Source organism: Vespa mandarinia, chromosome 4, assembly GCF_050613455.1.
Source record: "Vespa mandarinia isolate Hongniang chromosome 4, ASM5061345v1, whole genome shotgun sequence".
Classification (NCBI taxonomy): Eukaryota; Metazoa; Arthropoda; class Insecta; order Hymenoptera; family Vespidae; genus Vespa; species Vespa mandarinia.
In genome coordinates, this window is record NC_140813.1 from 10,133,798 (window position 1) to 10,157,500 (window position 23,703).

Sequence of the window (23,703 nt, forward strand, 5' to 3'; positions counted from 1 at the left end):
TTATTTCTTTTCTCTCTCTCTCTCTCTTTCTTTCTTTATTTCTTTTCTCTCTCTCTCTCTCTTTCTTTCTTTCTTTATTTCTTTTCTCTCTCTCTCTCTCTCTCTCTCTCTCTCTCTTTCTTTCTTTATTTATTTCTTTTCTCTCTCTCTCTCTTTCTTCCTCTTTCTTCCTCCCTTCAAAAACGAGAAAGAGAAAGGAAGTCTTCTCTGATACACGCACGTAGGCGTCCAATCGTTATTCACCACCTCGCCGGGGGTCTGTACGTTCAATGATTCCCGAGCTACTCTCCTTCGAGATCTCCAACCTACCCTAGTGAGCACTCGCGTATCATACAGCGTGATTTTATTCGCGTCGTCGATCATGCTCGCGTGTCGATTATTCGTTCTACGATCTCGACCATGACCATGGAACTTATTTCGAGACTTATCCTTGTCAGGAATGAATTTTTTTTTTATATATCGATAGTCGATCAAAAAAAGAAAAGAAAAAAAAAAAGAAAAAATATGGAAACAAAGAAAAATAAAAAAACAAGATAAGTAGGTATGATAGTAAACAAAATTCTATTACGACATTCTATTACGACATTCCATCAATATTACTCTACCTTCTTATTAGTGATTAATACTTATTCCTCTCGTGGAATTAACGAGTGGTAACGTAACGTTTTACAAAAGAAATTTATTTCCAACATAATGATCTCAATGCTCGGCTTATAAGCCCGGTAGTATCTTCCTCAGCGACACAATCTCTGAGTGCATCTGCACGATGGAAGGGCATTCGAATGCATTTATCAAGCCATTAAAACGACAGGGGAAAGTGGCTTGGTATCGGTACTCGGTACTCAAAACGATTTATCAAAGTCGTCGAACGATTCGCGATCCAACGTGTCATTCGTTCTCGTAGCAGTGCGAAACTTGCAGAGAGTGGAAAAAGAAGAAAAAGAAAAAGAAGAAGAAAAAAGTGGGAATAAAAAAAGAAGGAAAAAAATCTTAGCGAATGATTTGGTGGCCAATTCATTCGATCGCATTCGTTAAACGTACACTCTGGCTTTCAGCTTTCGGTATCGTTTTTCTCTTCTCAACAAGACATGATTTCTAACTCGTTATCGATATCAAACCGCTAAGATCTGGAGCGTATTGTGGTTCGGTAGACCAAAAAGTATCGAAATCGAACCGAAAATGATACGAAAATTGTAGGCTATAATTGAGGATGATGTATAAGATACAAACGGCTTCACGAATTCTCATTTACTTTCACAAAATAATGCCTATTGGATCTGAAGCAAGATAACTAACGAACAATCATTTAAAATCAAATCGTTTGAATCTAAGGAAAAAAAAAGAAAATAAAAGAAATGATTAGAAACGATGATAAAAGAATGAATTAGAAACGAACGAATCGTTTCTAATCGTTCTCGAAAGCTTTACGAATTAGCGATATGCTTTCGGTAATTATACTCAGCGTGAAGTAATTAAAATCCATGCCGTTAAAGTTTGGACAGTCGTGTGGATAGACGAGGTTAGGAAGAGGAATATCAAGAGGGGTCCTCATTTCGTTTCCTTCAAAGGTGCGCCCACGCGATTTGATTTACGGGCTGACTGGGGAGAACACGAAATAGCGATGTAGTAGGAGTCACAGGGACAACATGGGGAGGGCCAAATTACCGTTTCTTCTTCTGTGTACCATCCTTCACCACCCCTGTCCTAATCCCACGCATTCCCTTTGTCTCATTGTTCTCGCGCTAGCACACACAGTTGGGGTCGACCAACGAAAACCATTTCACTTTACAATGGGATTATGATCCCATGTTGGAAAACGCCCCGTTTCTCTTGACAATGCGATCATCGTTCATCGTCCGGCAGGATAATGTCGATTGAAATTCCATCTACGATCAACGATTTTTTCACTTCTTTATAATTTTGCTTTTTTTTTCTTTTCTTTTTTTCTTTTTTTAAGTCGGTAGATAAAATTTTTTTTCGTTCAAATTGCGATCGACGGCTTTCACAATGGTCGCTTATTAACGATGATTTACGCGCCTCAAAAGAAGAAGAAGAAGAAGGAGAAGAAGAAGAAGAAGAAGAAGAAAAAGAAGTTTTCTTATTTGATATATCTGCTGTAATAGTGCGTTGTAACTTATAGTAAGTCGTGACTAACGTACTTACATATATACGTACTTATATGTATTTTGTTTTGATACAGGTAGACAATACCAAAAGTCCTCTATCATCGAATCCAATTTACGGCAACAACGAGCCGATTACATCGGTACACGAACACGTCCATAGGTGTTTTCTCTTTGCCTCTTTGTCTCCTTCCCCCCCCCCTACATCTCTCTTTCTCTCTCGCACTTCTGTTCTCTTTCTTTTATGACAAGCGACGTCGTCTCGTTAGTGCTTGAGGTCACGAGTTACGTCTATCACATTGTTGTTCGACTCGTTCTACGGTCGATGGACGATTATTCGGCTATGTAGTAATAACGCCGACATCATGAATCGAGGATCGTTGGAGATAAGAAGCGAGTAACCAAATAAAGGGGGCGAGTGGAAGCTACGATGATGTTGATAAAAAGAGGGGCGAGGAGAGGAGAGAATAAGAAAGAAGAGAGGAGAGGAGTAACTGGTAGGAGTCTATCGGCTATTTGATCCACGAACTACCGAGATAATCGATCCATCTACCTTCGTTCATCTTGGAAAGTTTCTACTTGCAGAAAGGAACGTATGCCGCGTTAACTTCAACCAAGCTAACAGATTTTTCACAAATTTAATTTACAACATTTACATTGCGATTTAACATTTTGATAAATATTTATCGTATTTATATATCTATGATCTGACAATGTTATTGTTAATTTCGTGATTAGTTACGCGTATATTTTCTTTCTTTTTTCCAAATGTCTCGATCGACCTTGTCGATGTAAAAAAGGAAGAAGGTGACGACGAGAGAGAGAGAGAGGGAGAGAGAGAGAGAGAAAGAGCGAAAGCGAAGTGGCCATCGTGTGGCCCACTTGTAAGCACGAACATGACATAACAGAGAAGATGTTCGCTCGAATGCTGCCTGCATCTTAAATACTTAACGAGAAATTCCTATTCCAGACTCTCGGACATCGGGTGTCGTTGACGCTTCGTTTTTTTAAATTCTTTTTTGCCTGGCATGCAGAAAGTTCTTTTTCTTCATTTTTTCTTTTTTTTTTTTTTTTGCTATAGATCCGGATCAGAATCTTTTTTATTTTATTATCATTGATGATCGTCGATAATGATAGATTTGTGATGTTGTAAAATGATACTTCGGAGATACTCTTCGAAACCGTAGAAGAACGTAGTAAAACGTTCCTTCCTCAGGTTTCTAAATGCATCTGTAGACGTTCGTCTAAAGCGAACACGCAAGCCCTTAAGCCGTAGACAAGTCGAGAAGAAATCTGATAAGCGTTTTGCAATCGAACGCCTCTAATTTTTCGTAGGTAATTAAGACCACTAGAAAGAGGAAGAAAGAGAGGAAGAAAAAGAGTGTAAGAGTGAAAGACAGAGAGAAAGAAAGAGAGAGAGAGAGAGAGAGAGAGAGGGAGAGAGAGGGAAAGGGAATGGATAGTTCTAAGGGTCTTGTTAAAATATAAAAGGTAGCTGTATATCTAGCGATCAGCTTTCTAGATGGCAAGATGAGGATCTTCCAGAGTTAACTCCGTTCTTGGCAATTAAGACTTCGACCTTCGCGCTATGCAATTAAGACGGCCGACTCAAGGGAGGAAACCCCCTTGGTATTAGTCTACACCATTTAAGGTATCTAATTGCTTACTTCGCGTCTTATTAACGAATGATTATTCCTTAGAAATAGAACGATGTGAGATCGTACAAAATGAGATGTGATATTGTTGATCATAGATGAACTTTTAATATCAAATAAATAAATAAATAAATATATATATATCTGTAAGATAATTATAGCTATATCTAATATAAAATCGAAAATCATGACGTGAGAAATTGTTGATTGTCTTATTTTATATGATTACATTCCTTAAAACGTAAGAAATCGACCGAGTTTTATTGAAGTCAATGTACTTACAAACGTCTTACGATCTCCTGTTTCTCAGAAAATGTTTTTGCCTTTCTTCTCGCGAGCGCAATAAAAAGCAAGGAGACCGAAGAAAATCGGCGATCGGAGCATACTACTTGCAACGAGTATTTTCTTTCCTGGAAGAAGAACGAAAGAGACGAAGAAGAAATGGTGAAGCAAAGGAATAAAAAGAAGAAAAAGAAAAAGAAGAAGAGAAGAGAAAAGAAGAAGAAGAAGAAGAAGAAGAAGAAGAAGAAGAAGAAGAAGAAGAAGAGGGTACGGCTCGATGGCCCTCAACGGAGCACCCATTATCGAACGTTATTCTTACTCGAGCGTATACCCCAGTACTATCGACTTTCATCAGAGAAGTCGAGAGCCCAAAGTCGATGCGCTGCGATCTCGCTCGCAACGTCGAACAACTTGCCATCCAGCTTTTTCTGCGCGTGGTTTATAGTGCAACACAACTGGACTCCCGAGATTTCTAGGTACGTCCTATCTAACGATCTCGGTACTCTTTCTTTCTTTCTCTTTCTCTCTCTTTCTTTCTCTTTCTCTCTCTCCCTCTCACTCTCTCCCTCTCTTTCTCTCTGTCTTTCTTTCTTTCAATGTACGCTTCCAGAGAAGCCTTCTACTGCTTCGGAAATGCTTCCACCTACCGACGAAATGCTCCCGCTTGAATCTACGAGCGTAGAGCTCCCTAGCACCGAGTTTATCGCGATACATCGAGCATAGAGGCTTCCCATTCCTATCGAACGGAATTGCGCAGACAAGAACCACCAGAACGTCTACACTCGCAGCGTAGGTGTAAAAACGATCGAGAACGATATTTCTATTGAACACCTGTTTCGAATTATCTGCCGATTTCTGGGACTATTGTTATTTTCCTTATTTATTTACTTTCATTTCTAATTTAAGAATCTTCTTAAAATTTATTCGGAAACACGTGTTTTTTGTTGAAGTAATCGTACGTAGCTTCCTTTACCTCACTCTCCCCTTATCTCCCACCTTTTCTCCCATCTCCCAGGATCCTCGGGTTTTATACAAAAAGAAGGTTAATCTTAATTCGGACGATATCGTTTATCGTTCTTTTTATGGCACAAGTTTCGAACCTCTCAAGATATCCGGTCTCGGGATCTCTACAACCCTTTCTCTACGAGCCCTTTTACCACGAACAGAGTTCGTTCCTTACGAGTAAAGTTCACGGTGGGCCTATTACCCAGTCAACTTCATCGATTTCGACTTCTATTATTTAACTCTGTTTTTATGGTTGTTCCGGTTATCGTTTACAGGCTTCTCCATGTTCCTATAATGTGAATCTTTTTCTGGTAGAAATCTGCACGTGTTATTCAACAGGATCTACGTACTCATTCCTTATAGTTTTCATAGGAGAATTTGTTATTTTCTTTTTTTCTTTTGGTTTTTTTTTTTCGAAAACGTTCACCATGAATTATTTAGTAATTTATTCTAAATAAATGTATTTGCTTGTTTATTACCATATATATATTACGATAGAAATATTTCAAAATACAATAAGAAATCGTTAGGTTCTTATCGGAATTGAAAGACATCGGCCCTTACCTCGAAGATTTTATCTTTAGAATTCGCTGGCAGAGATTAAAATCTATCTCCGACGTTATACCCGAGGGTATTCGCATGCAACAGGGAAGTTTTGCCAGGTGGCTCCTAAACCGTGGAGTGGTTAAGAGCAAGAAACTCAATTCACGTGACTCTCAAGACGATATCGTTTCCTATGTCCTGTTTACGGCATAGAAACGAAGCTATCCCTGCATGGGATCTAGTCTCTCTACGGTATTCATGTTGTCCTCCGTGCAGGAATCTAGCCTTAATGAGTAAAATTGACTCGGAGTTTCCTCGCTAGGCCAAAGGAAGTCTCTCAAGGAGTAAGTTCGTGGTCGCCTTTCAGAGCACCACCACCACCATCATCAAGTACCTACTAAGCTGCATCAGTGTCTCTTCTTGGACTCTCTTTATCTCTCTCTCTCTCTCTCTCTCTCTCTTTCTCTCTCTTTCTTTCTTAGAGTTAGCGAGAATAGAAAAATCGGCTAGAGAGAGGAGGAAAAGGAGGAAGTAGAAAAGGAAGAGAAAGAAGTTAGAAGAAGAACAAGAAGAGAAAGAAGACTCGTTCCCTATCTGGCTTAGTCTAGTATACTGAATCAGGATCTGGTGTAGAGCACTAGCTGGTGTACGTGTTACGTTGTTCTTGCGGTTCGTAGAATTACACCGCTGTCGGTCGTGTTAGTTCGAGAAACAGGAATTTGCGCTTAAGGCACGCTTAAAGCAGAAGTCCAAGAGCTTCGAATGGGATTACTGGTAGCCCTTCGGTTATCGTTTTCTCCATGGCTTTTCGATAAGATCCTCGAGTCCCCTAATAGGTTCCTTTTGTTGAAAATCCCTGTAACGATCGTCCTGCTATGAGACTGCCTCTGCGAGATAGAGCTTTTTACCTGACTTTAATCGCATCGCGATTACTGGTAGTCGAGGATTCGCTTCGCGACATTCGGACGACCGTCTTTATCGAGAAGAGAAAAGATTGAGAATGATGTCCGATTCTTCTTCTTCTTCTTCTTATTTTCTTTTTTGTTTCTTTTTTTTCCTTTCTTTTCTCTTCTTCTTTTTCTTCTTTTTACCTTCCTTTCACCGCCCCAAGGTTCCATTTCAAACTCCTTATCGTCGTGAGAGAAACAATTAAAGTTAAGATAAGAAATAAAAGGAACTAGAGGATAGAGTCACGGAGGGTAGGAGGGAATGAATGTCTCGAAGTGAAAAAAATTTGTTACTCTCCGACTTAGCTGGCGTTAGCCGACAAACAGGTACATAAACACTGCGTTTAGTTTCGCTATCGGCAGGCCATGGCAGTGATGGAGTAGCGTTACACGCGAGAGGCCCTCGCCGTAAGAGAGAAACCATCATGGACCTTCGATCTTTCCTCTCCGTGACTCAAAGACAGGTAGACGGATGCCCGAAAGATCTTGAACGGCGATCGAAGAGACTTCTTTTTCGTTGGTGCCAGCTTCTTAACATTTTTTTCTCACTGTCTCTTTATGTAACTGTACAATATATAAAGCCGTATAGTAACATATACGTACATATACACATATATATGTGTATATATAATATATGTATAATATATATATATATATATATATATGTATATGTGTGTATACCTATACCAATACTTGTGAGAAAGTCTGTTCTCCGCGAGTGAATTCGAGGCGTATTTTACGGATAGAAGAAGGATGGATGCGTGCGCGTGTGCGCGCGCGCGCTCTTCGCGATGGAATTTCTCGGCGATTCCCTCGACTCCTGGCTATCTCATGAAGAGAAGAAGCCGCGTGCGTTCGTGCGTTCGTACGTGCGTGTGCGAGCGCGTGTGAGTTCGTGAGTCGTGTGCAGAACGCGTAGGGGAACGATAGCTCGAGCGAAAGTAGGATGCATCGTGCCGACGAATATATATTCTCTTTTTCTCTGGCACATCCAACGAAGGGAATTCGCACGAGAACGGCGGAGCAACCGTGAGTCTTCTTGGACAGCTAAGATCGTTATCGAAACTATCGAAAGCGCGATCGGCAAGATCTTCAACGCTTCATGGATTTTACATTTCCGGATTTGTAAGTTCCTAATCTTATCTAATACCGCAAAGATTAGATACGTACCTATGTATATAGAAAATTCTATGATTAAACGAAATAAATGGAAATTCTCTTTCTCTCTCTCTATATATATATAAATCCATTTTTTAATAGGAACTTTGGGATTGAATACTAGAGAAATCTATTTATCAATTAGAGTAATAGATGAAAAAAAAAAAAGAAAAAAAATAATACAATAGTCTTTTTAATCTTTCATTTCGTCACGGTTGTCGAGCACGAAAGACAAATTCATGCTCCCAAAGTACGCTCACTTTCTTCAAGCGTACTTTCATTAAGCGTCGTCACTCTGTATTCGAGGGCTTTAATAGCTCAGGTAAAAGAGAAAGAAAGAGAGAGAGAGAGGGAATGATGGAAGAGGGAGGTGAGGAGGTAGATTTATCTCGGTGCGGTTTCGTGCCGTACCGCTCATAAAACGTCACGGCTCAGGCACGCACGTCAGACGTTCTTGCGATTGGTCGGTACGTTAGGGAGATTCGAGCTGTCGGTGAAATCACCCTGAGTCTTCGCTCTATTAGCGCTCCATGTTTTCACGGAGGCGTGACGAGTGCTCTCGATTTAATCTTCGAGATAATTAATCGTTTTTCTTGGATCTCCCGTCGCGTACGAATACCAAATCGAATTACTTTTCACCGTGTAGAGGATTGGGAAAGGTAGATGGGTAAGGAAAGGGATAAGATGATCGAAAATATTTAGATATATAATAAATCAGATTTACGAGTTCAGTGACAAGCGTCGTTTTATCGTTTCGATAATAATTTTCATAATTTTGATCTATTTTTGATTTAACACGAAATCTTCTTTGAACCTTCGAAAAGTATTTAGATGTATACTTTTGCCGATCGGTCATTCACTCGGACACTATAAGACCGCGGTTAATACACAGCCGACGGCCATTAATATTGTTTCAAAACGACGACCGCGGTACTGGGAAGGCACGTGACTGCGAACTGGTTTCGTTGTCGCCCGGGGCCTGACTGGACCCTGACACTGACATCCTTCAAGGTTCTCTCTTTGGATCGTCTCTCGCGTTGCCCAGAGGCTCGGTCGCACGTTGCCCATCGCAGAGTCGTCCCTGACATTGACTTCCACGAGATGGAAGTCTCGTGAATATGGTAATATCATCTCGAGAGAATTTACCTATTCTATTTACATCTTCTTATTTCGAATAGATAAGAAAATTTGGGCATTACTTGTTTAATGATTTAAGACGATTAACTAACCATGATGATTCAGATCGTTTAATAATAACATTTGATAATATATGTCAGATAAATTACATACATATATATCTAGATATGTATCTAGAGATACATATCTAGATGTGATTTGAAAATTCATCATATCTAAAAATAAAATTCACTCATATCTACTATGTTAATCATCATTTCAAGAGAATTTCATTTTCTCTCTTATCGTTTTTGAACAAATATAACACAGTACATTACATAGAGATCTTTTGCTCTAGCTATGTGACTGATCCATGATCGATGATTCCTCCTCTCTCGTGTCGTCTTACTTGTTAGAATGATCATCTCGACTACTACTCCCGTATTCTCTACTTGAACCAACTGTCTTCCTCAGCCAACGCGCAATATAATTCCAACGGCCGCAGAAACGGATGACCGCTCCTAGAAAATAAGCGACGTGCTACATGGGAGCTCGTTATTCTGAGAGAAAGACACTCTTGCCTCCTTTCACCCTCGAACTATCCAGGAACGCTTTTGTGTGAACGCTTCTGACTCGAGATATAAAGAACTGACGCTGGAAGGGGGCCACGCTTGTCTTAACAGACTTCGTCTTTAGATTTATATCTCTACGAGAAATCGATTCCGACGTTTGTTTCGATAAACAAAGATATATGAAATATTTCTAAATTTATATTTTTCATTTCAATCTATCGATTCCTCATAATCACTCGATCTTGATAATATCAATGTTTAGTTTCAATTTTGATTTCCACGCATATCAATTGTATATTTATACGTACGTACTTAGTTCTTCTCGTACGATTTACGTTAAGAATAATTTAATTGATATTTTATCAATAATCCATTATTATATATCATTATGTATTTAAGATCCGTCGTGCGGTTGCGTCCCGAATGTATATTTCTAACGTAACGTACATAGATACATACGTATGAATATCAATGTTAGGAATATTGCATTCGTCATATACTTACTAATGTCATGAATATATTTACATAGATATGTATTGTATACGCAATAGAAAAAGAATTATTACCATTGATTTTATCTATCACGTAGAAAAATTATTTGATATTATAATTTTCTAATATTCACGAGTCCGCAATTCAAACGTTTCATTTTCGGATAATTCAGTTAACTTCGATGAAGAATCAAAATTATCTCTCGTGGGTGCAAACAGGATACGGAAGTACCACCCATTTCCGTTTTTTCTTTTCTTTTTTTTTTTGTAACAATGCTAAATCTTCTCCACTCTCTACCATTTATTATAATTATTGTAATCGTCACACACGCATGCACACAGTAAAAGCAAAATTTTTGTTTAAAGTATTATAAAGAGATATTTTGAGTTTCCGTTGTTCGTAAATAAACTTAACGATATAAACAAAGCGAAGGACGTTAAAGAGGATCACGTGGATTCAAGATCTATTCAGATATTTACAATGCAGATAGAATCTTCTAATAGGATAATCCAATGATTTTCTTTGTAAACGCGACGCGTTTTCTATTGTACCAATCGATTAAACGTGATCTCATGTCGTTTGCATGGTAATTGTTCGAAAAACTTTTCACCTTGGCTCGTCTATGAAAAGGATATATATATATATATATACATTTGTACTCATCTGAAGGCCTCGAATTTAATCCATTTGTTAATGTTTAACAAAATTCTAAATTTTCGACATTAGAAAGCTATAAAAAAATGAGGACGAGATAGAAAATAAAAGATATATAAAAAGAAAAAAGAAAGAACTATATCTATCGATAACTAAATGGGAAAATAGATAAAATATAATATTTAATACATTATAAACGTATTTCGATAAATCGCATGATTCAAAGGATGAGCAAAAGGGATGACTCATCGCCGGAAACAATTGCTCGAACTTGATCATCGATTCTCAAGAATATGTCCCGTAGAGGACGCGACCCTATGGGATTAAAAAGATAGAAAACAATGGTCCCATTAATGCATAGTTTGGGATCAATGACCTTGCGGTACAATGAATACGCTTGCGTGTCTACCTTTCGAGGGAGAGGGCTCTTGAAGTCGATAGTGGTGGGGAGTGAAGAGCAATCAAAGCCATCTCTTCGTGCTCGCAGCTATTCCGCTTAGATAACGCTACACATACACACGTAACACACATTAAATGTATACGCCTGGTATACGGTATTATAAGGCTCGGCTGTTTGCGTAGGTTCATTATAATATATCGAGTCGTAGCGGCGTGTGCCAGCGTTAAGCCGACCCAAGATGAATATGTATTTTCTGTGCCGTTCGTGAGGCATTACGATCGTCGGACGGTCGGTGCAATTTGTATTCGTTGCAGTTACGGCTAAGTATGCCTACACAACACACAATCATACAATATACCTATCTATGCACTATATATATATATGTGTGTGTGTGTGTGTGTGTATGTATATAATACCCCTAGTCCTAAACTATAGAATCAGCTATTTTTCTATTTATCTATATTTTAGAAAATTTCTAGAAAGTCTCGTTCAGATAGTTTCCTTAAATCGCTTATATCTTTAATATCACTCTTTCTCTCTCTCCTTCCCTCTTTCTCTCTTTATATCTCATTTATAGTTGATATATCTATATCTGTGTATATAAAATACGATATAGAAATCGAGATACCATGAGGAATGGAAAAAAGGATAAGTTTAAATAAAACAACCATCACGATCATTCAGTAAGAATCGCGATCGTGGTTAATGAAAGTGCAATGAATCGTAGCAGATTTCCGTTCGTGAAATTCTCTTGTAATGGCACGGCAGGGAGTAACAAGTCTTATAGCAAAATCATTCGTCGTTATGAGTTTCTCTCTATGGGACGTCGTACACGTCCTTTATTTTTCTTCTTATTCTTCTTTTTCTTAGGACGATACCAAGTGCGCAACTGTTGGGACGATACCTTTGGAATTTCTTTGAGAGCACTGATTAATGATCGATGATGGTTGAGATGGATGCTATTAGGCATTGTTCCTCTTCCTCACTGAGGGAGCAACCCTGTTGTCGGGAGCGTTCCAATTAACTGATCTCGAGTATTGTGTACCGCTATATCAGATACCACTGTCTCTTTCGAACAAACACGCAGATATTTACCATGCTGTGTGTACAGGTATATAACAGTGTTTAGTACCTACTCTTTTCCTCTTTCTCTTTCTCTTTCTCTTTCTCTCTCTCTCTCTCTCTCTCTCTCTCTCTCTCTCTCTCTCTCTCTCTCTCTGTATATTGTATATTCAATTATTTTGTACTTTTATCGTCGTCTTATCTTAAAATACTTCAAGGATTTGATTCAAGATAAAATATTGAAAATTGCAAAAGGTTGCACGACGAAAATGATTAACATTTAAATTTTGCGTAGGCATTAATATCTCAAGAAAGAAAAGAAAGAAAAAAAAGAAAGAAAGAAATGAAAGAAAGAAAGAAAGAAAAAAATGTCGGATAGTCAATTAACGGAATTATCAGAGATTGCACGTAAAACATGGCACAATCGTGGCTCTTTTTTTTCTCTTTTTTCCTTTTTTCTTTTTTCTTTTTTTTTTTTCTCTTTTTATCGGCCTTCGCTCGTGCGATCAACGCGAATCAAGGTACGTTAAATTGCTTTTACCAAGGTTGATACGAGATTCGATCGTTTCGACGAAGATATAGGTCCACGTAAGAATATTTTATCTAAATATGCGTCCGTGTATACACGGACGAAGGCAAGTGGCTTCGAGGCCCGAGACGTAATTATCCTTAGCGTGATAAGTTCTTTCTTACCTGTCTTACGATCCAAGCTACGATGGAAATTGCCAAATTGGGATGCATCGCGTTACCTGGAAGGCTGCACGAGGAGTAATTGCCGAGGGCCTTCGTTTTTCGAAGAGCGAATTATTATGGAGATGCGCTTCGACGAACGATCCTCTCTACGTGCGAAACGATCCCGTCAAAATATTAAGGCTATCATTAGCAAGACATATTACCGTTTAAGACGACGCCTCGCATGTTTAGAGAATCTTTTCTCTCTCTCTCTCTTTCTTTCTATCTTTTTTAATAACACTATTTTCATATCGACCGTTTATTCAGATTTTTTTCTTTTTTTTTTTGATTAATTAATTTATTTCTTTGTTTTTTTTTGTTTATCCTTTCGAAAGAATTTATTACAGAGACGCCAAGGTCTGTGAAGGACTTCCAAGGGGTTTCTTACGTATTCATATTGAGTCCTTCGACCGGAAGGACTACGGAACTTATATCCGTCTATTCGTGTCTCAAAGACAGTACGAAACACTATTTAATACCGATAAGCATCGTTTCTTGAATAGCAATAATCCTCTGTGAGATTGTAAAAAAAGGTGAGAGAACATATGCTCGTTGACTAAATCGATGAAGAATTTTTGTTTGGTATATTCTTTTTTCTTTTTTCTTTTTCTTTTATTTTTTTTTTTCTTTAGCTTTTTTTTCTTTACAGTGCCACCGAAACGGATGACCGTCTCCGTCTCTTTCTCTCAGCATCTCTCTTTACGGTCGATTCGCGACGACGATGTCGTGCCGAAAGCTCGACAAAGTCTATCTCGTTGGTGTATCTGAGAGCTCCCTTCTCAATTTGGTGTCGAATGTCACCTCTCCTGACTGGTGTCTCATCGAGGATTAAATTCGGTCTTGAGTAAAGTGTAGGCGCTTTGTACGTTTATAGGCCCATATCCAGGGTTTTGCTCGCCACCATGATCAGATAACGTCTCTTCGATGGCTCCCGCGAGAACTCCCCTATCGTTTCGTAAAGCGTAGTCTCTTTCGCTTCGAATTCGACATTAGTGATTTACTTCTCTCTTGTTAAATCCTCGTTCGTTCGTTTTTTGTTTTCTCTCCTTTTCTCTTTTTTTCTTTGTTGCTTTTCTTTTTTCTTTTCTTTTTTTTTTTTTTTTTTTTTTTTTTTTTTTTATAATATTGTTTAACGTTCACCTCTCGAACGGTTTCTAAAATATCACTTATAAAAAGGGGAACGCGCGAATTATAGATAAGGAAGATGATCTAGCAAACGATCATCGTACTCAGTTAATGCTAAGGTAATAAGGATCTCTTTATGAGTAATTATAATTCCTTGAATAGAGTCAAGCGACGGGTTCCTCTCTCTCTCTTTCTCTCTCTCTCTCTCTCTTTCTCTCTCTCTCTCTTTCTCTCTTTCTCTCGGACCTTAAGCAACGATGTTTCTCCTCGTTTATCCTCTTACGGAGAAGCAGCCTCACTTGATTCTCTTCTTATTCGTACACCATAGGGCAAGTCTTCTCGAGCTGCGATATTCTCGGCTACCCCAGAGGTAAATAGGTACGAGAGGATAGAAGGTGTATGAGAGAGAGAGAGAGAGAGAGAGAGAGAGAGAAAGAGAGAGAGAGAGAGAAAGAGAGAGAGAGAGAGAAAGAGAGAGAGAGAGAGAGAAACAGCAAGAAGCGTAGAAGACGAAACGTTAAAGCCGGCAAAGGATTAATGTCCCCATCCTGCAGCGTGCATTGTGACGTTTAAGAAGACCGTGGATCGCAGCGCGCTATGCATCACTCCGTTGCACAAAGTACGCGTACGTACACAAACCACCGGTTGCTTCTAAGCGCAGGCAAAGTTATATTAATGGCACCACCATTAGTTCCACCGTGGGACACTTGTATGGTATATACCATGGCAAGCAACGTTTCCTCTCGTCTTCTCTTTCTATTCACCAACTTTTATTCCCCTACCCTCCCCTCCATTCCGCTCCACTCCATTGCTCTTCTCTTCTCTAACCCCTTTCCTTTTTATTTCTCTTCCATTTCTCTTATCCTTCTGTCTTTATCAACATCAAATGTTCAAGTTCACTGAACATTCTGAACATTCGAACACGATACTTTGATTTTTGTTTCCTCGACTTAGTCGACTTAGTTTAAACTTCGACGAGTTTAAAACGCTCGAGTTAGATCGCTCGATCGACTTGATCGATTGGTGCCATCCATGGGAACAGCTGTTTAACAGCCATTGTCTCTTTTACTTTCGCAATTCGAATATACAAGAATTCTTTCTTTCATATTTTCCATAGTTCTCTCTCTCTCTCTTTTTCTCTCTCTCTCTCTCTCTTTCTCTTTTTCTCTCTTTCTCTCTTTCTCTCTCGTTTAAAAATCGATTTCATTTTCAATTAGCTCTCTGATCGTGTTTTAATCTCTTACATGGTACCGATCGAAAGAATAGAAAGCTCTTAGATATCGATATAATAAAATAATTTGATATTTTTACATCATGGAAGAATATACGATCAATTAATGATAGTTCTTAAAGGAAATGAAATTATTTAATATTGTAAGATGGAAACGTTACTTTTAAATGGACACATCCAGGAAACGAAAGTCGAAAAGTAAGGAAGAAAAGTTTCAATGATTAATTATTTTTCGTGATAGGAGAAAGGAAATTTGACGAATGATGGGAACAACTCCTCTCCCAACTGTCCTTTCTCTTCTTTAGTGCTATTCCTTTCTCTCGTTTGGAATTACTTAAAAAAAAAACGAAACAAAACAGATAGGATATGTCCGATCCATGAAATAAGAGCCAGTCCCCCGATATTTTTTCTTTTTATTTCTTTAAAGGATATTGCTTGCTATCGGGTAATAAAAATCATTTTGAAAATAATTAAATAGAAATCTATTGATTCGTATCATTTAACTTTCTTTCGAATTATATCCTATGATGTGGAATTTAAGGTCGAAGTCTTCTCTCTCACTCCCTTTCTCTCTCTCTCTCTTTCTCTTTCTCTCTCTCTTTGTTGTCCTTTCTCCTTTCGCTCGATATTTTTTGTTATAGTGGACAGGTAGAAAGTACTTTACGTGGTTAAAGAATGGACCTTCTCTTAGTATTTAAAATAAAATTGAAATTTAAATACAGATAAGGCGTGGAGTCTATTTTGCTTTTTTTATATTTCTTTTTTTTCTCATTTTATTTTTTCGTCGTTCAATCGTTCCAGATTAATGTCGAGAGTTTTTAAACATATTTTATAAATGAATAGAAGAGAAGAAGCGAAAAATCTCAGGGAACGGGATCGGTAAGAAATACTTTGACCGTGGTTCGTACAGTGCACCTCTGCTCGCAGTAACGCTACACTCGCGGTCAGATGAAAGAGTGAGAAAGTGAGAGGAGAGAGAGAGAGAGAGAAAGAGAAAAAAGAGAAAGAGATAGATAGATAGATAGAGAGAGAGAGAAAGAGAGAGAGAGGGAGAGAGAGAGAGAGAGAGGCGCAACCAAGGGATCTAACGTTTCATTCTGGCCGAACGAGTTCTCGATGGAAAAATAATTGTGGTTTTTTGAGATCGTCGTTCGCTGTAATATTCTTTTCATTTATTTGTACCCAATCGTTTCCTGCTAAGGAAATTGAATATTCGACTGATTCGACGAGTTCGAATAACATTACTCTGTCTCGATTTCAATTAAATGCATTTAACGAACTATAGCGATTGCGATAATATAAAAGAAAATAATACGATGTCTTTCGAATATCAAAATCGAATTATATAACAAAAATAATGTTAATATTTTTTTCTTTTGAGCGATCAGTTCTATCAGAAACATGTGTTAAAATTAGGTACATATGTATTAAGGATAAAATACCTGTCAGGAAGACAAGGGTTTGTACGATTTATTCGTGGAAAAATGATCCCTACCAGACTGACCGACCGATCTCGAAAGGAAGGAAGATTCTTTAGGATCAGGATCTTGCAGGATCTCTATCGAGAAGATTGGGTTGAACATGACAGGTATACCAAAACAACTGTCGAGCAATTTAATCCAATCCAATCTAATCCAATTCAATCCTAAAGCATTCCAGCTGTCAGTAGATTGGCCTAGGTTGCTCTTTGCCGCTTTAGTAGTCCCTTCTCATTCCCTTTCTCATTCCCTTGTTTTTTCTCGTAATATGCAGATGAGAATATAAATATGAAATGTGAGATCAACGAGACTGAGAAAACCACCCATGGGATCGTGTCCATGCGAATGGACTCTAAAGAGATTCTTCTCTTCGATTCCATCTCGTCGTGGTCATCGATGCGCTACAAATATTCGTTGCGACGTGTGCACGCGCAAAACGGACGTTGCACTGAATGGTATCTTCTTATTACCCTCTCCTACCTCTTTTCTTTCTTCTTTCCTTTTTTATCCCTCATCTTTCTTTTACACCGACTCGTAGGACTTAGATATTTGGATCTTTTCATTTAGGAATTTTATAATATTAGTTTAATATTATTATTTAATAACATAATTAGTTTATATAATAATAATTACAGTTTAACGTTTATCATAATTCGATGATATATTAAATCTTCAAAAAGATATATAGGGTGTCCCATTCATTTGAAATAGGTTATATCTTTTAAATAATTAAAAGTAAAAAAATATTATAGATCAAGGTTAAATGGTATCGGACAATGTATAATATATAAATAATTTTATGTACTTATATGTATTGGTACATCAGAAATATACGACTATACTCTTTTCTTTTCTTTATTTTTTTTTTTTTTTTTAATGAAAATCTCTATAACAATATTTTCGATTGCACCATCAATTTGTCCAATTTTTATGCTCTATATAAAAGTATTAACAAATTTATGCACTAAATTTATACGTTAAGAAGTTATCATAGCTATAATTTTTCTGATGTATCCTGAATTATTTAGATGTCTATACGTGTATGTATGTATATATATATATATATATGCAGAGAAACGAGTTATCAAGATCGAGTTCAAGTTACATGTAGTAGGCGTTATTGTTTTCATAAGATTTTCGATGCAGCTTTGATCTTGAGACCCGGTTACGATCTTAAGAAATCTATTCCTATCTTCGACTCGCGTGCAATGACGTGCCAGTAGTGGATATACTAAAAAAAAAACAAAACACATTTTCTTTCCCTTCCTCTATCATTCTCTCTCTCTTTTTCTTTTTCTCTCTATCTATCTATCTCTTTCTCCTTCTCTCTCTCTCTCTTTTTCTCTCTTTCTCTCTCTTCATGAAACGTAAGCTTCGATCTGATCGTCCTCCGGCAAGGAGGGATTAACGAGGAGTCTCTAGACTGTAAAGCATAGGTGGTCTCGTAAGTGCGCTTTGTCGTCTTAAAGATAAGCAGAGTAAAGCTGGGTAACCCCTGATAGTCGAGTTGCCGATCCACCCTCGCTTTACCACTACCACAACTACCCTTTTCAAGGATATACCACTCGAACTACAAAGAATACGTTCTTCGGGCGCTCGTTAACGTATGTAAATTTTAATATCTCCCGATCGGAGAAATTCGTATGGACGAGCGATTAATTTAAACGACCGAAGGAAGCTTCTTGGCTCTAAAAAGAAATAAAAAGAAATATAGTAAAAGAGGAGAGAGAGAGAGAGAGAAGGTAGTCTTTTTCCACGGCACAAAACGATTCGAATTAAACTCGGTATATGTATTTACCTTGACCCGATCCTTACCGATCTTTAAGGACGATCCTTTCGTATTTTCTCAGACTCTTTTTCTTTATTTTTCGTTATTATTTTTTCTTCATCCTTTTTTGCTCTTCTTTCCTTTGTTTCTTTCTTTTTTCCTTTCTTTGTTTAATTTCTTTTTTAATTTTTAAAAACTTTCCTTCTACTTCTTTTTTCCTTTACAACGACAAATCCTTTTTCCTCTCTTTTTTATTTTCGTTTATTTTTTTTCTTTTTCTTTTTTTTTTCTTACAGACAGACTCGTCGCTTTATTGGGCGACCAAGCGAGTTCATAAAACACGATTACGTCGGTGCTGAATGAACGAGAGTTAGATTGAAAATGCGGATCGATAAAACCCAACGCGTATCGTGCACTCTAGAACGATTATTATTTATCGCGATCGTTGCGCCCCGATACGTCGACGATATCTCATCGCGCTTTTGAGCAACGATCGTCTTATACCGGTTGCTCCCTTTGGCTTCTTTGCAAGATCGTTTTATGACCGGTTGCGTTAGATTCGTATATCGTGAGTTACCACCTTCTGTCCCATCGCACTTTGCTTTTGACGATCATGCGCTCATAGCTAATTTTAAATATTTTCTATAATGAATTCAATGCAAAATGCCGATATTATTTTTTTTCTTTTTTTTTTTTTTTTTTGTTTTTTTCCTTTTTCCAAGATTCTCGATACGTACGAGAAGGTTCCGGTTCGTTAACTTCTCTCAAGTGTAAAGTTCATTAGCATTCTCGAAGAGAAATTTCAACCACCGTACGCTTTTTCTTTTCCTTTTTTTTTATCTATCTACCTTTCTTTCTTCTTTTCTTTTTTTCATTCAAATTTGTATTTTACTTGCTTGTAAAATCGTATATCTCTCGTTGGGACCGTCTTTCAAGATTTTCCAATTGTACTGTTTGAGGATAAAATCCTGAGATCACGAATAAGGAAATGTTTCGAGTTAAGAGAAAGTGTATATGTCGTGAGGAAAAGTGGAAATGTAATTTTACATCATACCGCTCGTCATATTTTCTCATTGAATATTTCTTTTCCTTTGAACTTTTTTTTTTTTTCTTAGGAGGTCAACGAGTTGCGTCGAGCTAAACGACGAAAAGTCGAGTATCGTTTAAGGCTTCGATTTTCAACGCACGATTTCGCTGTCATCGACGATTACGCGCTTGAAAATTACGATCGGCTGTGCTTCTCTTCTTTCGATCGTTTAGTAAAGGCCGAACTTATGCACGATTCAAGAATAGGTATATAAAAAAAAATGTTGGTATTTCAAAGAACTATGTTTTATAAATATTTGCTGAGAAATGTTCGCAAAAATTATATATATACTTACATATAAGAATGTTTACATTCAATTTTATTTAACTTCAATTAAATTTTATATAGTAATTTCATAATAATTTATATACATGTAAGTATATATATATATATAAAGTTAATTTTTTCTATTAAAATGATATATACGAATTTTTATTTCTTTAAGAAATTAAATTCCTTTGAGAAATTTTTCAAGAAAGGAATTAAAATTTCCTAATTAACTTTATTATATAATATATATAATTAAATATATATATATAATATATATATAATATATATATATAATAATAATATATATAATAATATATATATATAATTTACTATAATATTATTATAAAATTTAATTAAGATTAAAGAAAATTAAATATAAGAATTATATATATAATTTTCAATTAAGTTTATGTATACATATATGTACATATATAATTTTATATAACTATATAGATACCTATATCATCATCAGTTCATTTTATACAATCGCCCACATATTTCTGCTCGATTTAAAAATCATGCACATCGCATCGCGATGTTGCTAAAGTAAAGTGGCACGCGCATCGACGGTGTCAATTTGATTGATTTAAAAGTTGATATTTTATCCGGGGTTGTGCGACGGCACGACCGTCGTGTGTCGCAACTTTTCTCGTGACGCTTATGATATACGATAATCGTATACTATGACCGTACATTAAATATATACCTTGAAAACATTCGGTAAAAATATTCACTTGGGCGCATCAATTAATAATTTGTTCCATGATTTTCATTATGAATCGTAAAATTAATATTTCCACTAAACATATATCAATTAAACGTAATTGAATATATTATAAAAGTAAAAAAGAAAAAGCAAAATATCTACGAACTGATATAGATAATACCAAATAATATTATTTACACGGTATTAATTAAATGTAAATACATCATAATACCGTGAGATTAATATTTTCACGGTATTAATTAAACGTAGATATATTATAATAAATACGAGTATTAGTAGGGAAATAAAAAAGTCTTATTCTGTTCGTTTATGCAATACACGTTGCACGTATAAAGTATTGCGAAGGCAGGATACAATGGCAGGAAGGTGGCGGACCTTTATGCCTGCGTTAAGAAGAGAAGATGAAGTAGAAGAAGAAAAAGAAAGAGAAAGAGAAGGTGGGAAAACAGAGTCGACTCCTTCTCTCTCTCTCTCTCTCTCTCTCTCTCTCTCTCTCTCTCTCTCTCTCTCTTTCTCCCTCTCTTTCTATCTTTCTCTTTCTCTCTCTTCTTCTCTTTCTCCCTCTCTTTCTATTTCTCTCTGTTTCTCTCTGTTTCTGCCTCTCTCTCTCTCTCTCTCTCTCTCTCTCTCTCTCTCTCTCTCTCTCTTTCGATTTATAACGAAATCCCCGTTGATCCACGATCTTCGGGCAACGTATACGAACTCTGTTATTTGTCTACGGTGCAGAGAATCGCAGGCCATAAAATTATCGGCGAAAAAGGCAAAGCTGTAGGTACGTGCCGCGTGCGCGCAAAACACAAAGAGAGAAAGAGATAGAGAGAGATAGAGAGAAAGAGAGAGAGAAAGAGAGAGAGAGAGAGAGAGAACAGCAAACGTGACCGTGAAGGAACAGTCAAATAACAAGGTGTGCTTGGCGTTGTTAAAGTGCGATCGGTTTGCTCGTTAGTATCCACACCTTTGTATTAATTAAAATTTTACTTTCCTTAATGCACGACTTCCAATGACTTTTTCCATTCTTTCTGTCTCTCTCTTTCTCTTTCTCTTTCGCTCTTTCCTCTCTCTCTCACTCTCTCTCTCCCTCTCTTTCTCTTTCTTTCTATTTTTTTTCTCTCATTAAAAATTTTCTACAATTTTATTTTTGCAACACGATCGAATGCATGAGGATAAGATTATTATAATTATTTATATGAGCCTACGTGTATATAAGTATGTATTATATTTACTCGATGGTGGGCGTAATAAAAATGATGTACGCGTTCACGCGTTTTTCTGTTTTTTTTTTCTTCTTTTCTTTTTCGTCTTCTTCTTCTTCTTCTTCGTTCGTCCGTTCATAACGAGCTTATAATCGTCGGGCCGTGTAATTATACCTCCGCGAGATGACCTCGCGATGCTTCGCGAAGCTAGTCAAGCTCATTGATAGTCTCGATACGGTCTCGTGCGCTTACATATGTACGCGAGTATAGCTCGATGAAACTTTCACGGACATTACTTGTGATGTAGATATGTACGTACTCACATATATATATATATATATATATATATATATATATATATATATATGAGAAACACGCGAACGAATAGTTTCAAAGGTATATCAATTTTCAACAATTAGTATCTACAAATATCTACCTATATACCTTTCGAAACGAGGGGAGAAATTTTCGTAATCTTCGCAAATTCGCGTTTGCGATCTGAAAGCGAACAAACGAACGAACTAAAAAATAAAGAAAAGAAACAAAAATAACAGAAAAGAAAAAAAAGGAAAAGGAAAAAAAATCAAGAAGAAACAAAAAGAAAAAAAAAAATAACGAATTATCTTGAACACTGAAAATATGTTTTCACTTGAAAGAATGTGGCACGAGGACGTTCTTCGTGACTGCCTCTTGTCACCGCGCTACATACACGGTGTATGATTCACGTTACGACGCGTGTCATATGTATGAACGTTCGAATCCATACAGTCTACTATATACGATTAACAATAGTTTACATTTTGAAATGACCTCATCGACATCGATATAAAAATGTCTCCTCGATATTGGTACCACCCTATTATCTCACGATTTTCAAGTTTATTGTCGCAAAAAGAAAATATGTATCATACGTATCAATGTTCGAATTAATACGGTGTAATATATATATACGATTAAAAATTGTTTACATTTTGAAATTATTTAATTGACAACGATATGGAAATGTTTTCACGATATTGATATCATTCTATTATCTCACGATTTCCAAGTTTATTGTTACAAGAAAACGTGTGTCATACATATAAATGTTCGATTTCATGTGGAATAATATATACAATTAAAAATAGTTTACATTTCAGAACGACCTTATCCATATAAAAATGTTTTTACGATATTGATACCATCCTATTATCTCACGATTTTCAAGTTTATTGTTGCAAGAAAACGTGTGTCATACATATGAATGTTCGATTTCATATGGTATAATATATACGATTAAAAATAGTTCACATTTTGCAACAACCTCATCAATATAGAAAATTTTCGATTACCAATACGATTAACGATTAACAATAGTTTATATTTTTAAATGGCCTCATCGATATTAGAGCAATTCTACTATCTCACGATCTTGAATTTAATTCTTGTAAGAAGAAAATGTATGTCATACTTATGAACATTCATGCAGTGTAATATATACGATTAAAAATAGTTCACATTTTAGAACAACCTTATCCATATAGAAATATTTTCACGATATTGATGTCATTCTATTATTTCATGATTTCGAATTTTTTCATTCCAAGAAAAAAACACTTATCATAAGTATTAACATTAGAATTCATACAGTGTATTACATACGATTAAAAATAATTTAGATTTTGGAACGACCTTATCGATGCAGAAAATTTTCCTCGAAATTAGTACCGCTATTTTATCTCAAGATCTCGAATTTCATTGTTAGAAATAAATACTTGTCATAATTATAAACGTTTGAATTCATACGGTGTATTACATACAATTAAAAATAATTTAGATTTTGGAACGACCTTATCGATGCAGAAAATTTTCCTCGAAATTAGTACCGTTATTTTATCTCAAGATCTCGAATTTCATTGTTAGAAATACATACTTGTCATAATTATAAACGTTTGAATTCATACGGTGTATTACATACAATTGAAAATAATTTAGATTTTGGAATGACTTTATCGATGCAGAAAATTTTCCTCGAAATTAGTACCGCTATTTTATCTCAAGATCTCGAATTTTATTGTTAGAAATATATACTTGTCATAATTAT

The 23,703-nt window shown here is 36.5% G+C and overlaps 1 protein-coding gene and 1 long non-coding RNA gene across 3 annotated transcripts in view; both read left to right on the forward strand.

Annotated features, from left to right (window-relative positions):
• LOC118443073 (uncharacterized) overlaps positions 1–23,703 on the forward strand; it is a 130,804-nt gene that overhangs the window by 11,551 nt on the left and 95,550 nt on the right. The gene's annotated exons all lie outside the window — the stretch shown is intronic.
• Positions 7,395–23,703, forward strand: part of LOC118443077 (uncharacterized) — a 28,955-nt gene continuing 12,646 nt past the window's right edge. Inside the window, exon 1 of the long non-coding RNA XR_014982123.1 lies at positions 7,395–7,680. This is a non-coding gene — a long non-coding RNA (uncharacterized LOC118443077). The remainder of the gene's footprint in view (positions 7,681–23,703) is intronic.